The following is a 14,231-nucleotide window of genomic DNA, read 5'->3' on the forward strand; positions in this document are numbered from 1 at the left end:
CAGGGGATGAATTATACTTTAGAGATTGGAATGTCGATTGCAATTCCTCAAAGTATAGGGCGATCCAACATCTCTCTCTCCTGTTCGGCCAGCTGAGGAAGATCCAATTGTTGTAAATATTGGTCCATATCATTACGACTACACCTAGAATCAGACTTAAAGAGATAGGAATAATATTTCACAAATTCCTTCCTCATCTCCTCTGAGGACCTCACCCTATTTCCTTGTGCATTCCTAATTTCCTTTATGGTAGTGGGCTCTCTCTGATTGGCTACTAATCGTGCAAGAAACTTGCCTGTTTTACCCGATTCACAAAAACGATTTTGACCTTAGAAAAGAGGCTTATGTTGTGCTTTACTATACAAAAGGGTCTTGAGCTGTAGATTAACCTCCTTTAACTCATTTATATTTTGCGTGTTATGGCACACGATTAATGAAGCACATAGACTCCTAAGTAACGCTGTCAGCTGTTGTTCCCTTTGACAAATCTATGCCTATTGATTTTAGTGAAGTATAGGCCCCTTATATGGGCCTTCAATGCATCCCACACATGGTGTATGTGTTGAGCCTACGTTAAAGCCCCAAAATTCCTGTATATCCTGGTCAATTCGGCATTGCTCCCCTATCACATCAAACCAATGCGAATTCAATTTGAAGGTTCTGGCCGAAGCTGGAGCCTCCGCCCCTCTGAACACGATCAGGACTGGGGAGTGATCTGAAATTCCATGGGGCTCATACTTCATTTTCAGTGCCTGATGACTCAGATCATGGGTTGCGAGGGCCAAGTCAATACGGGACATTGACCCATATGACTGGCTGAAGCATGAAAAGATTTTCTTATTGCCGTAGAGGTGGCGCCAGATATCCACCAGCGCCATCTCCTGGCAAATACTACTCAGAGGCGATCTTGTCCGACCCTGTCCAGGAGAGGCGGAGAACCGGTCCAGCACTGTATTGAAATCTCCTGCCACTAATAATGCGCATTGATTTTTTTTGTGGCTATATATTTGGCTAATTGAGAGAAGACAGTTGATTTGTATGGTGGAGGAATATAAATAAACGCCAATATCATCTCCTGCCCTCTCCAAAAGCCATGAAGGAATACAAATATCCCTTCTTTGTCTATAATATTATCTACAGGTTGAAACTCCATCCCACGGTGAATATAAACGCTGACACCTCTTGAATAGGACGAATAATAAGCATGGTACTCAAAAGAAGCCCATTTCCTTTTCAGTGTATAAAGCCTATCTGCTGTTGCGTGGGTCTCTAATAAAACCACAATCGCTGGCAAATGACGAACCACAAGATCAAACACCACCGTCCTCTTCACTCTATCTCCCAGCCCTCTCACATTCCAGAATAGAAAATTACATGACATAAGTAATATACACTGCTCAAAAAAATAAAGGGAACACTTAAACAACACAATGTAACTCCAAGTCAATCACACTTATGTGAAATCAAACTGTCCATGCTGTTGTGCAAATGGGATAGACAACAGGTGGAAATTATAGGCAATTAGCAAGACACCCCCAATAAAGGAGTGGTTCTGCGGGTGGTGACCACAGACCACTTCTCAGTTCCTATGCTTCCTGGCTGATGTTTTGGTCACTTTTGAATGCTGGCGGTGCTTTCACTCTAGTGGTAGCATGAGACGGAGTCTACAACCCACACAAGTGGCTCAGGTAGTGCAGCTTATCCAGGATGGCACATCAATGTGAGCTGTGGCAAGAAGGTTTGCTGTGTCTGTCAGCGTAGTGTCCAGAGCATGGAGGCGCTACCAGGAGACAGGCCAGTACATCAGGAGACATGTAGGAGGGCAACAACCCAGCAGCAGGACTGCTACCTCCGCCTTTGTGCAAGGAGGAACAGGAGGAGCACTGCCAGAGCCCTGCAAAATGACCTCCAGCAGGCCACAAATGTGCATGTGTCTGCTCAAACGGTCAGAAACAGACTCCATGAGGGTGATATGAGGGCCCGATGTCCACAGGTGGGGGTTGTGCTTACAGCCCAACACCGTGCAGGACGTTTGGCATTTGCCAGAGAACACCAAGATTGGCAAATTCGCCACTGGCGCCCTGTGCTCTTCACAGATGAAAGCAGGTTCACACTGAGCACATGTGACAGAGTCTGGAGACGCCGTGGAGAACGTTCTGCTGCCTGCAACATCCTCCAGCATGACCGGTTTGGCATTGGGTCAGTAATGGTGTGGGGTGGCATTTCTTTGGAGGGCCGCACAGCCCTCCATGTGCTCTCCAGAGGTAGCCTGACTACTATTAGGTACCGAGATGAGATCCTCAGACCCCTTGTGAGACCATATGCTGGTGCGGTTGGCCCTGGGTTCCTCCTAATGCAAGACAATGCTAGACCTCATGTGGCTGGAGTGTGTCAGCAGTTCCTGCAAGACGAAGGCATTGATGCTATGGACTGGCCCGCCCGTTCCCCAGACCTGAATCCAATTGAGCACATCTGGGACATCATGTCTTTCTCTATCCACCAACGTCACGTTGCACCACAGACTGTCCAGGATTTGGCAGATGCTTTAGTCCAGGTCTGGGAGGAGATCCCTCAGGAGACCGTCCGCCACCTCATCAGGAGCATGCACAGGTGTTGTAGGGAGGTCATACAGGCACGTGGAGGCCACACACACTACTGAGCCTCATTTTGACTTGTTTTAAGGACATTACATCAAAGTTGGATCAGCCTGTAGTGTGTTTTTCCACTTTCATTTTGAGTGTGACTCCAAATCCAGACCTCCATGGGTTGAAAAATTTGATTTCCTTTTCTTAATTTTTGTGTGATTTTGTTGTCCGCACATTCAACTATGTAAAGAACAAAGTATTTCAGAAGAATATTTAATTACCTCAGATCTAGGATGCGTTATTTTTGTGTTCCCTTTATTTTTTTGAGCAGTGTATATAGATGTGACTCCCGGCCCCCCATTTAGTAGAGAGGCACGCAGACCTACAAAGCAAGTGACGACAGCCAATCCCTCCCTTGCACCCGCCCCCAAAAACACCCCCAACATGGTTGACAAGGTATTTCGTACTACCCATCAACCTCTTACCTACCACCAGGCGCAAGTTATATCTGCGTGACCTATCCTCCAACTCTGCCACTTTCTTTCTAAGCCTGGAACGATCGTCATCTACTTCTTCTAATCTCTTTTTTAATACACCATTCTCTGAAGTGACAGAACTGACTGCGGATTCCAATTCCTTCACCTTTAATCTCAGCTTTGTCATTTGATCTCTAATAATCGTGACATCTCCTTGTACAACTGAGGGGGAGAAGGTCAACTCTGCAACTGAGGTGCTAGTAGCGTTTACAACACCCAGAATATCCGCTAGTTTTTTATTAATACTTTCCAAGCCTTCACTCTGGGGCGGACTGGTCTTTAATAAGCCCTGTGCTTCTGTATTAACCGATACGGACTCAGCCTGTGGGGCAGATCTTTGAGCACCCCCCCTGGTTTTGGGTGGTGGCAACTTCATAAATTTATCTAAACGCGCCTGTGGACTCCCCCCGAGCCCTTCGGCGAGGACAGTCCTCCTGATTTACGGAACTTTGGCGGCGTTTTTTTTTGTGTGTGTAGATCGAGAGGTTACGATTATAAGCTCAATTCAGAGATTCCACTACTAATCCAGATCTATCTAGAACACTACCTCACTTCACTATACGATCCAAACAACTTAATTCATGCACATAAAGTCTTAGATGTCCCTCAAGGTTATATATAGTATATACACACTCTGCCCAGTGAGCAGTCACGGGTGATACATATAGGAGGAGAACTTAATAGCAAGCAAAATGACATATAGTAGCGCACATGATGAGTACATAATCCCCCCAAATAGCGGCAAATTCGGCTTGCGGAGATTATACAAAAGTCATGCAGGCGGAGACAGACGTAGCCGCTGTGTATACAGATAACTTGGAGTAACAGTTTATCGAAGAGTTACAATGAATGCGGCGGCAGAGCATACACTAAGTGCCATACAACAAACAAAAAGAGGCCCCTCATATATGCCCTTTCTACCCCAACCATTAAATTGTCCGCAGACCCAACTGAATGCCCCCCCCCCCCCCGGCACACAGTACTTTACAGGGGGCGAATCCAGACACCGATAAAGCCGATGTGACTGTCAGTCACAGGAGGACATTGGGGACCTCAGCAGAAGTTCGTCTGCAACCTCAACCCCCATCAAGCACAAAGGGGATCAGTACCTCACATTCCTCTGTGTCATCTGCCAACCTCCACAGAAGGGTTCACTGCAAGCACACCCAGGTTTCACGTTATGCTGCTAAAACACCGCTCAAGCTCTCCTACAGGCTCCACTCACGTCCCAGGAGAAGACAGTAAGGATGCTGCATCAGCACACGCCGGCCGCACGGGTCCTCTACCCTCTCCTGTCACCGCCCGACACAGCTTCTCACTCCAGCCTCTCCGGCATCTCAGGGTGCATGCCTACACCAAATCGACCCATCTGGGCTCCACAGGCGGCTGGGCTCAGCGTTCCTCCACAGTCGACATCAAGGTGGGAGGCTGGGAGAGAACGGCAGGAGGAGGAGCGCGGCACACCTACGTCATGCCGCAGATCATTTTAGTCGATGCCGGGAGATAAAAAAAAAAAAAAAAAAACAGGGCGCTCATACAAAATCTCTCTCTGCATCTCCGACATGATGTCCGCATCGGAAGCACCTACTCCCCGACTGGAGGGCCCTGATCCCTCTGCTACCGCCAGTACCGCGGCTGTGTGGATGTGTGTGTGTATGTATGTATATATATATATTTATTTATTTTTATTGGAAATTGGCTGATATTTGGTTGTCCTCTTTTGTCTTCAGGGCACAAGAGACTCTAGATCAAAAGTAAAGCCTCTAAAGTGCAATGCCTGTTCAAAAAGACTACCTGAAAACTATAAGAAAAATGGTGCAGATCCTGCATGTCAGAAATTCTGAAAGAGGAACAACCAAATATAATTTCAGATGTTTTTTTCTGAGATTAAGTCTTTCATTCATGAAGAAAATAAATCTTTCTTAGCCTCTAGGTCTACTCCCAGCACTCCTAATCCTCCGGCAAAAAGGCTAAGGCCTCTTTCACACGAGCATGCGCGAGTGCAAAGCGTTTTAATGCGTTTTGCACCCGCGTGAGAAAAATCGGCATATTTGGTACCCAGACCCAAACCCGGACTTCATCACTGAAGTTCAGGTTTGGGTTAGGTGTTGTGTAGATTTTATTATTTTCCCTTATAACATGGTTATAAGGGAAAATAATAGCATTCTTAATACAGAATGCAAAGTAAATTAGGGATGGAGGGGTTAAAAAAATAATAATGAAAAAGTTAACTTACCTGCTCCATAGCTGCCGGTCTCTGTTCTATCTTCAGGACCTGGCAAAAGACCTGTGGTGACGTCACTGTGCTCATCACATGGTCCAATCACATAGTTCACCACCATGGTGAGGGACCATGTGATTGGACCATGTGATGTGACGTCACCACAGGTCCTTAGCCGGCAGCTCAACATTACAGAAGAAGACAGAGATCCGCAACTATGCGATCAAGTGGACTCTGTGAGTTAATTTATTTTTATTTTTAACCCCTCAATCACTATTTTACTTTGCATTCTGTATTCAGAATGCTATTATTTTCCCTTATAAACGCAAAATACAAATGTGATAGCACTCTGCAACCAGCATTCTGCCCTGCCTCTATGCTGGATGAGGCATTGGTGTACATTTTGGCCAAAGCGTAATAAGCCACTCCCCACGTCAAGGTCGCCTCTATGGAGTGGTCCCTAACACTAGTTCCTACCTGTTTATGGGCCATGATAGCCACACAAAGTCCAGGGAATGCAGGTCAGCATGCACGCCTAGCACACTCTGCTTTTAACCCCGTCCGGTGCCATTACAGCTTTCATCGGATCCAGGGATGCAAGTACCAACATGCATGCTGAGCCCACCATATACTTCTCCTGGAGCCAAATGGCTACTGGTAGGTTCTATATAAGCAGACTCAGTTTTAGGGTCCATTCACACGTCCGTTGTTTCTTTCCTGATCTGTTCCGTTTTTTTGCGGAACAGATCTGGACCCATTCATCTTCAATGGGTCCTGAAAAAAAATCTGACATTGAGCTGTCCGGTTTTTTTCAGGACCCATTGAAAATAAATGGGTCCAGATCTGTTCCGCAAAAAACGGAACAGATCAGGAAAGAAACAACGGACGTGTGAATGGACCCTTATACTGACTTTAAAACCAGCCTCCAGGACAGATTGACTGGTCAGGTGTGCATGACTGCATGGAGATCGCCACGCCTCCCATATATACTACAAAGAAAAAATGTGGGTGATTGAGTCACCCTCTCTTCTAGAATCAATCCGTGATATGATTAAAGAGGAGGTGAAATCAGCAATAGATACTAGACTCCCTCCGTGTTCTCCCCATCCCTCCACATCGCAAAGATCTCAGGTGTCGGACCATCTGCCGGAGCCTGACTCTGAAGAGGGAGAGGTATTATCTGTTGAGGAATCTGAATCCTCTGATGAGGAATCAGGGAGACCCCTTTGTAGCCCAGAAGAAACCGAAAGGCTGTTAAGAACTATTAGGGCCACAATGAAAATTGAAGAGACTAAAGAGCCTCAGTCCGTGCAGGACAGAATATTCCAGGGGCTGGGGGAAAAGAAAAGGAAAGTTTTTCCAGTCCATAGTAACATTAAAACATTGATTAAAAAAGAATGGAGAGATCCTGAGAAATATAATTTAATATCGGCCTCCTTTAAGAGGAAATACCCATTTACTGAGGAGGATTCAGTTTTGTGGGACAAGACGCCTAAAATTGATGCGCCTGTCGCCAGAATATCTAAAAAGACGTCTCTTCCCTTTGAGGACATGGGCCTGCTAAAAGATCCCATGGATAAGAAATATGAGGGGCTATTAAAACGAGCATGGGAGACAAACACAGCCATGCTTAGGCCCAGTATAGCAGCTACATGCACATCAAGATCCCTGTCAGTATGGCTAAATCAATTAGAAGAACACCTGGCAGTGGGGACTCCAAGGGAAGAGATTCTGGCCTCAATACCTACCCTAAAGCAGGCCTGTAATTTCTTGTCAGACGCATCCGCAGATCTGGTGAAGCTCTCAGCTAGATCCGCAGCCCTCTCCAATTCCACAAGAAGAGCTTTATGGCTTAGATCTTGGTCCTGTGACGCCAGCTCAAAAAGTAGGCTATGCGCCATTCCGTGTGACGGGGATAAGCTGTTTGGGTCAGTCCTTGAGGACATTTTAGAGAAAGCGTCAGACAAAAAGAAAGGGATTCCTTCAGAATCGAAATTCTATCAGCAGCGTCGGTCCTTTCGGAATCAAAGTAGAAATAGACCGGACCAGAAGAGGAAAAACAACACCAGTAGATGGCAGTCCTCCAGAGGGAGAGGGAGGGGGTTCCTATTTAACCCCGAATCCACCTCTAAGCCCGGTCAATGACGCCAGGCATCAAGTAGGTGGCAGGCTAAGAATGTTCGCCAAGGCCTGGGAAAAAATCTCGTCCGCCCCTTGGATCATAAACACCATATCCATGGGGTATAAGCTAGAATTCGATATGGCTCCTCCGGAGCACTTCACTATCAACAGGCCATTAAAAAAACAGAAAGTCAACAAGCCTTAGAATTAGAGATATCATCTCTCCTAAAAAAGGGAGTAATTGTTCCAGTTCTAGGAGGTCAGGAGAGGCAAGGATTTTATTCTCCCATATTCCTTATTCAAAAACCCAACAAGAGATATCTCAGGATAGCTCTTCTCCTAAGAGGTCAGGAGTTCAATTTCCAATTCCAGGCCCTTCCCTTTGGGATATCATCAGCCCCAAGAGTTTTCTAAAAAAAATCATGGCCGAGGTGACAGGGTTTCTACACCTTCAAGGTATCCTAGTAGTTCCATACCTAGACGACCTCCTGATAGCGGGCTCATCTCTTCAGGTTCTCCAGGGGCATCTGCAGTTGGTGCAAGAGAAACTGACCGAGTTAGGCTGGCTAATAAATACCCAAAGATCCGACCTGGTTCCCAGTCAGCAGAAAAATTTTCTAGGAATATTGCTAGACTCATACAATCTCATATCCTTTCTACCCCCAGAAAAACAGACGGTCATAAGTCCAAAAATCTCCAAATTCTGCGAAGTAAAAAGAGTGGCCATAAGGGACATCATGAGACTGTTAGGACATCTAACATCCACTATTCCCGCAGTGCGATGGGCCCAGCATCACACAAGAATCTTACAAAGATTTCTCCTGGAATCCTGGGACGGAGAGCAAAGCTCCTTAAACAAGAGAATAGAAATTCCTTTAAGAGTAAAAATATCCCTCTTCTGGTGGAAGATAAAAATAAATCTCCAAAGAGGAGTTTTTTGGTGACCGGCAAATCAGATCTTTATAACAACCGACGCCAGCAGCCGAGAATGGGGAGGCCATACGGGAAATCAGGTAGTTCAGGGCACCTGGAGCCCAGAGATGTCAGCAGCCTCTTCAAATACAAGAGAACTGTCGGCAGTACGGGAGGTGCTTACACATCTTCTTCCATACGTAGAGACTAGGGATGAGCGAACCTGAACTGTATAGTTCGGGTTCGTACCGAATTTTGGGGTGTCCGCGACACAGACCCGAACCCGAACATTTTCATAAAAGTCCGGGTTCGAGTTCGGTGTTCGGCGCTTTCTTGGCGCTTTTTGAAAGGCTACAAAGCAGCCAATCAACAAGCGTCATACTACTTGCCCCAAGAGGCCATCACAGCCATGCCTACTATTGGCATGGCTGTGATTGGCCAGTGCAGCATGTGACCCAGCCTCTATATAAGCTTGGGTCAAGTAGCACTGCACGTCACTCTGCTGATACAAATGTAGGGAGAGGTTGCAGCTGCGACGTTAGGCAGTGATTAACTCCTCCAAAAGACTTCATTCAGTGATCGATCTACAGCTTTGGATCATTGAACTGCTGCTATTCAATTGCTGAGTGTTTTTAGGCTGCCCAGAGCGTTTTTCAGTCACTTTTTTCTAGGGTGATCGGCGGCCATTTTGTGGCTTGTGGTGCGCCAGCACAAGCTACCACCAAGTACATTTAACCATCAATAGTGTGGTTATTTTTTGCTATATCCTACATCAGGGTCAAGCTGTCATCAAGTGCATTTAACCATCAATAGTGTGGTTATTTTTTGGCCATATACTACATCAGGGGCAAGTTGAGCCTGTCACGAAGTGCATTTAACCATCAATAGTGTGGTTATTTTTTGGCCATATACTACATCAGGGGCAAGTTGAGCCTGTCACCCAGCGCCTAAAAAATAGGCCTCACATTTATATTCATCCAAATCTGTCATTACTGTTTTAGCTGGTCAAGTTATTTTTAGTGTCCGTCAAAGCACAGTTTTTGTTCTGGGTTGAAAAACAATTCCCAATTTTGCAATTCTCAAAATTAGTGGTTTCTGCTGTATCAGGCCTACTTTAAATCTATCCCTAAAAGGGTAGATTAGATTCAAGGTGCTGATAGGGTCATTCTCAAGAACTTCACACACACGCTACAGTGCAGATCCAAGTCTAATTCTGTGATTAAACGTATACCTGTCACCCAGCGCCTAAAAAATAGGCCTCACATTTATATTCATCCAAATCTGTCATTACTGTTTTAGCTGGTCAAGTTATTTAATGTCCGTCAAAGCACAGTTTTTGTTCTGGGTTGAAAAACAATTCCCAATTTTGCAATTCTCAAAATTAGTGGTTTCTGCTGTATCAGGCCTACTTTAAATCTATCCCTAAAAGGGTAGATTAGATTCAAGGTGCTGATAGGGTCATTCTCAAGAACTTCACACACACGCTACAGTGCAGATCCAAGTCTAATTCTGTGATTAAACGTATACCTGTCACCCAGCGCCTAAAAAATAGGCCTCACATTTATATTCATCCAAATCTGTCATTACTGTTTTAGCTGGTCAAGTTATTTAGTGTCCGTCAAAGCACAGTTTTTGTTCTGGGTTGAAAAACAATTCCCAATTTTGCAATTCTCAAAATTAGTGGTTTCTGCTGTATCAGGCCTACTTTAAATCTATCCCTAAAAGGGTAGATTAGATTCAAGGTGCTGATAGGGTCATTCTCAAGAACTTCACACACACGCTACAGTGCAGATCCAAGTCTAATTCTGTGATTAAATGTATACCTGTCACCCAGCGCCTAAAAAATAGGCCTCACATTTATATTCATCCAAATCTGTCATTACTGTTTTAGCTGGTCAAGTTATTTAATGTCCAACAAAGCACAGTTTTTGTTCTGGGTTGAAAAACAATTCCCAATTTTGCAATTCTCAAAATTAGTGGTTTCTGCTGTATCAGGCCTACTTTAAATCTATCCCTAAAAGGGTAGATTAGATTCAAGGTGCTGATAGGGTCATTCTCAAGAACTTCACACACACGCTACAGTGCAGATCCAAGTCTAATTCTGTCCGTAAACGTATACCTGTCACCCAGCGCCTAAATAATAGGCCTCAAATTTGTATTCAGCTAAATCTGTCATTACTGGTGTGCCTGTATTAGTGTAATACGGTACCTAAATAGATAGCCAGATAGTGTTAGGTGTCTGTAAAAAAAGGCCTGATTTTGAATTCAATACATTGGCCCGAATAATATTTTTCTTATTGTGGTGAACGGTAACAATGAGGAAAACATCTAGTAAGGGACGCGGACATGGTCATGGTGGTGTTAGTGGACCCTCTGGTGCTGGGAGAGGAAGTGGCCGTTCTGCCACAGCCACACGTCCTAGTGTACAAACTACCTCCGGTCCCAGTAGCCGCCAGAATTTACAGGGATATTTGGTGGGGCCCAATGCCGTTCTAAGGATGGTAAGACCTGAGCAGGTACAGGCATTAGTCAATTGGGTGGCCGACAGTGCATCCAGCACGTTCACATTATCTCCCACCCAGTCTTCTGCAGAAAGCGCACAGATGGCGCATGAAAACCAAGCCCATCAGGCTGTCACATCACCCCCATGCATATCAGGGAAACTGTCTGAGCCTCAAGTTATGCAGCAGTCTCTTATGCTGTTTGAAGACTCTGCTGGCAGGGTTTCCCAAGGGCATCCACCTAGCCCTTCCCCAGGGGTGGAAGAGATAGAATGCACTAACGCACAACCACTTATGTTTCCTGATGATGAGGACATGGGAATACCACCTCAGCACGTCTCTGATGATGACGAAACACAGGTGCCAACTGCTGCGTCTTTCTGCAGTGTGCAGACTGAACAGGAAGTCAGGGATCAAGACTGGGTGGAAGACGATTCAGGGGACGATGAGGTCCTAGACCCAACATGGAATGAAGGTCGTGCCACTGACTTTCACAGTTCGGAGGAAGAGGCAGTGGTGAGACCAAGCCCAACAGCGTAGCAAAAGACAAAGAGGGAGCAGTGGGCAAAAGCAGAACACCCGCCGCCAAGAGACTCCTCCTGCTACTGACCGCCGCCATCTGGGACCAAGCATCCCAAAGGCAGCTTCAAGGAGTTCCCTGGCATGGCACTTCTTCAAACAATGTGCTGACGACAAGACCTGAGTGGTTTGCACGCTGTGCCATCAGAGCCTGAAGCGAGGCATTAACGTTCTGAACCTTAGCACAACCTGCATGACCAGGCACCTGCATGCAAAGCATGAACTGCAGTGGAGTAAACACCTTAAAAACAAGGAAGTCACTCAGGCTCCCCCTGCTACCTCTTCTGCTGCTGCCGCCGCCTCGGCCTCTTCCTCCGCCTCTGGAGGAACGTTGGCACCTGCCGCCTAGCAAACATGGGATGTACCCCCAACACCACCACCTGCATCACCAAGCATCTCAACCATGTCACACGGCAGCGTTCAGCTCTCCATCTCACAAACATTTGAGAGAAAGCGTAAATTCCCACCTATCCACCCTCGATCCCTGGCCCTGAATGCCAGCATTTCTAAACTACTGGCCTATGAAATACTGTCATTTAGGCTGGTGGACACAGATAGCTTCAAACAGCTCATGTCGCTTGCTGTCCCACAGTATGTTGTTCCCAGCTGGCACTACTTCTCCAAGAGAGCCGTGCCTTCCCTGCACAACCAAGTATCCGATAAAATCAAGTGTGCACTGCGCAACGCCATCTGTGGCAAGGTCCACTTAACCACAGATACGTGGACCAGTAAGCACGGTCAGGGACGCTATATCTCCCTAACTGCACACTGGGTAAATGTAGTGGCGGCTGGGCCCCAGGTGGAGAGCTGTTTGGCGCACATCCTTCCGCCGCCAAGGATCGCAGGGCAACATTCTTTGCCTCCTGTCTCCTCCTCCTCCTACTCAGCTTCCTCCTCCTCTTCTTCCACCTGCTCATCCAGTCAGCCACACACCTTCACCACCAACTTCAGCACAGCCCGGGGTAAACGTCAGCAGGCCGTTCTGAAACTCATATGTTTGGGGGACAGGCCCCACACCGCACAGGAGTTGTGGGGGGGTATAGAACAACAGACCGACGAGTGGTTGCTGCCGGTGAGCCTCAAGCCCGGCCTGGTGGTGTGCGATAATGGGCGAAATCTCGTTGCAGCTCTGGGACTAGCCGGTTTGACGCACATCCCTTGCCTGGCGCATGTGCTGAATTTGGTGGTGCAGAAGTTCATTCACAACTACCCCGACATGTCAGAGCTGCTGCATAAAGTGCGGGCCGTCTGTTCGCGCTTCCGGCGTTCACATCCTGCCGCTGCTCGCCTGTCTGCGCTACAGCGTAACTTCGGCCTTCCCGCTCACCGCCTCATATGCGACGTGCCCACCAGGTGGAACTCCACCTTGCACATGCTGGACAGACTGTGCGAGCAGCAGCAGGCCATAGTGGAGTTTCAGCTGCAGCACGCACGGGTCAGTCGCACTGCGGAACAGCACCACTTCCCCACCAATGACTGGGCCTCCATGCGAGACCTGTGTGCCCTGTTGCGCTGTTTCGAGTACTCCATCAACATGGCCAGTGGCGATGACGCCGTTATCAGCGTTACAATACCACTTCTATGTCTCCTTGAGAAAACACTTAGGGCGATGATGGAAGAGGAGGTGGCCCAGGAGGAGGAGGAGGAAGAGGGGTCATTTTTAGCACTTTCAGGCCAGTCTCTTCGAAGTGACTCAGAGGGAGGTTTTTTGCAACAGCAGAGGCCAGGTACAAATGTGGCCAGACAGGGCCCACTACTGTAGGACGAGGAGGACGAGGATGAGGAGGAGGTGGAGGAGGATGAGGATGAAGCAGGTTCACAGCGGGCTGGCACCCAACGCAGCTCGGGCCCATCACTGGTGCGTGGCTGGGGGGAAACGCAGGACGATGACGATACGCCTCCCACAGAGGACAGCTTGTCCTTACCTCTGGGCAGCCTGGCACACATGAGCGACTACATGCTGCAGTGCCTGCGCAACGACAGCAGAGTTGCCCACATTTTAATGTGTGCGGACTACTGGGTTGCCACCCTGCTGGATCCACGGTACAAAGACAATGTGCCCACCTTACTTCATGCACTGGAGCGTGATAATAAGATGCGCGAGTACAAGCGCACGTTGGTAGACGCGCTACTGAGAGCATTCCCAAATGTCACAGGGGAACAAGTGGAAGCCCAAGGCGAAGGCAGAGGAGGAGCAAGAGGTCGCCAACGCAGCTGTGTCACGGCCAGCTCCTCTGAGGGCAGGGTTAGCATGGCAGAGATGTGGAAAAGTTTTGTCACCACGCCACAGCTAACTGCACCATCACCTGATACGGAACGTGTTAGCAGGAGGCAACATTTCAATAACATGGTGGAACAGTACCTGCACAAAACCTTTCCACGTACTGACTGATGGTTCGGCCCCATTCAACTTCTGGGTCTCCAAATTGTCCACGTGGCCAGAGCTAGCCTTTTATGCCTTGGAAGTGCTGGCCTGCCTGGCGGCCAGCGTTTTGTCTGAACGTGTATTCAGCACTGCAGGGGGCGTCATTACAGACAAACGCAGCCGCCTGTCTACAGCCAATGTGGACAAGCTGACGTTCATAAAAATGAACCAGGCATGGATCCCACAGGACCTGTCCATCCCTTGTGCAGATAAGACATTAACTACCTCCCCTTAACAATATATTATTGTACTCCAGGGCACTTCCTCATTCAATCCTATTTTTTTTTTTTCATTTTACCATTATATTGCGGGGCAACCCAAAGTTGAATGAACCTCTCCTCTGTCTGGGTG

This window comes from Bufo bufo, chromosome 3 (genome assembly GCF_905171765.1).
Source record: "Bufo bufo chromosome 3, aBufBuf1.1, whole genome shotgun sequence".
NCBI classification, from domain to species: Eukaryota; Metazoa; Chordata; class Amphibia; order Anura; family Bufonidae; genus Bufo; species Bufo bufo.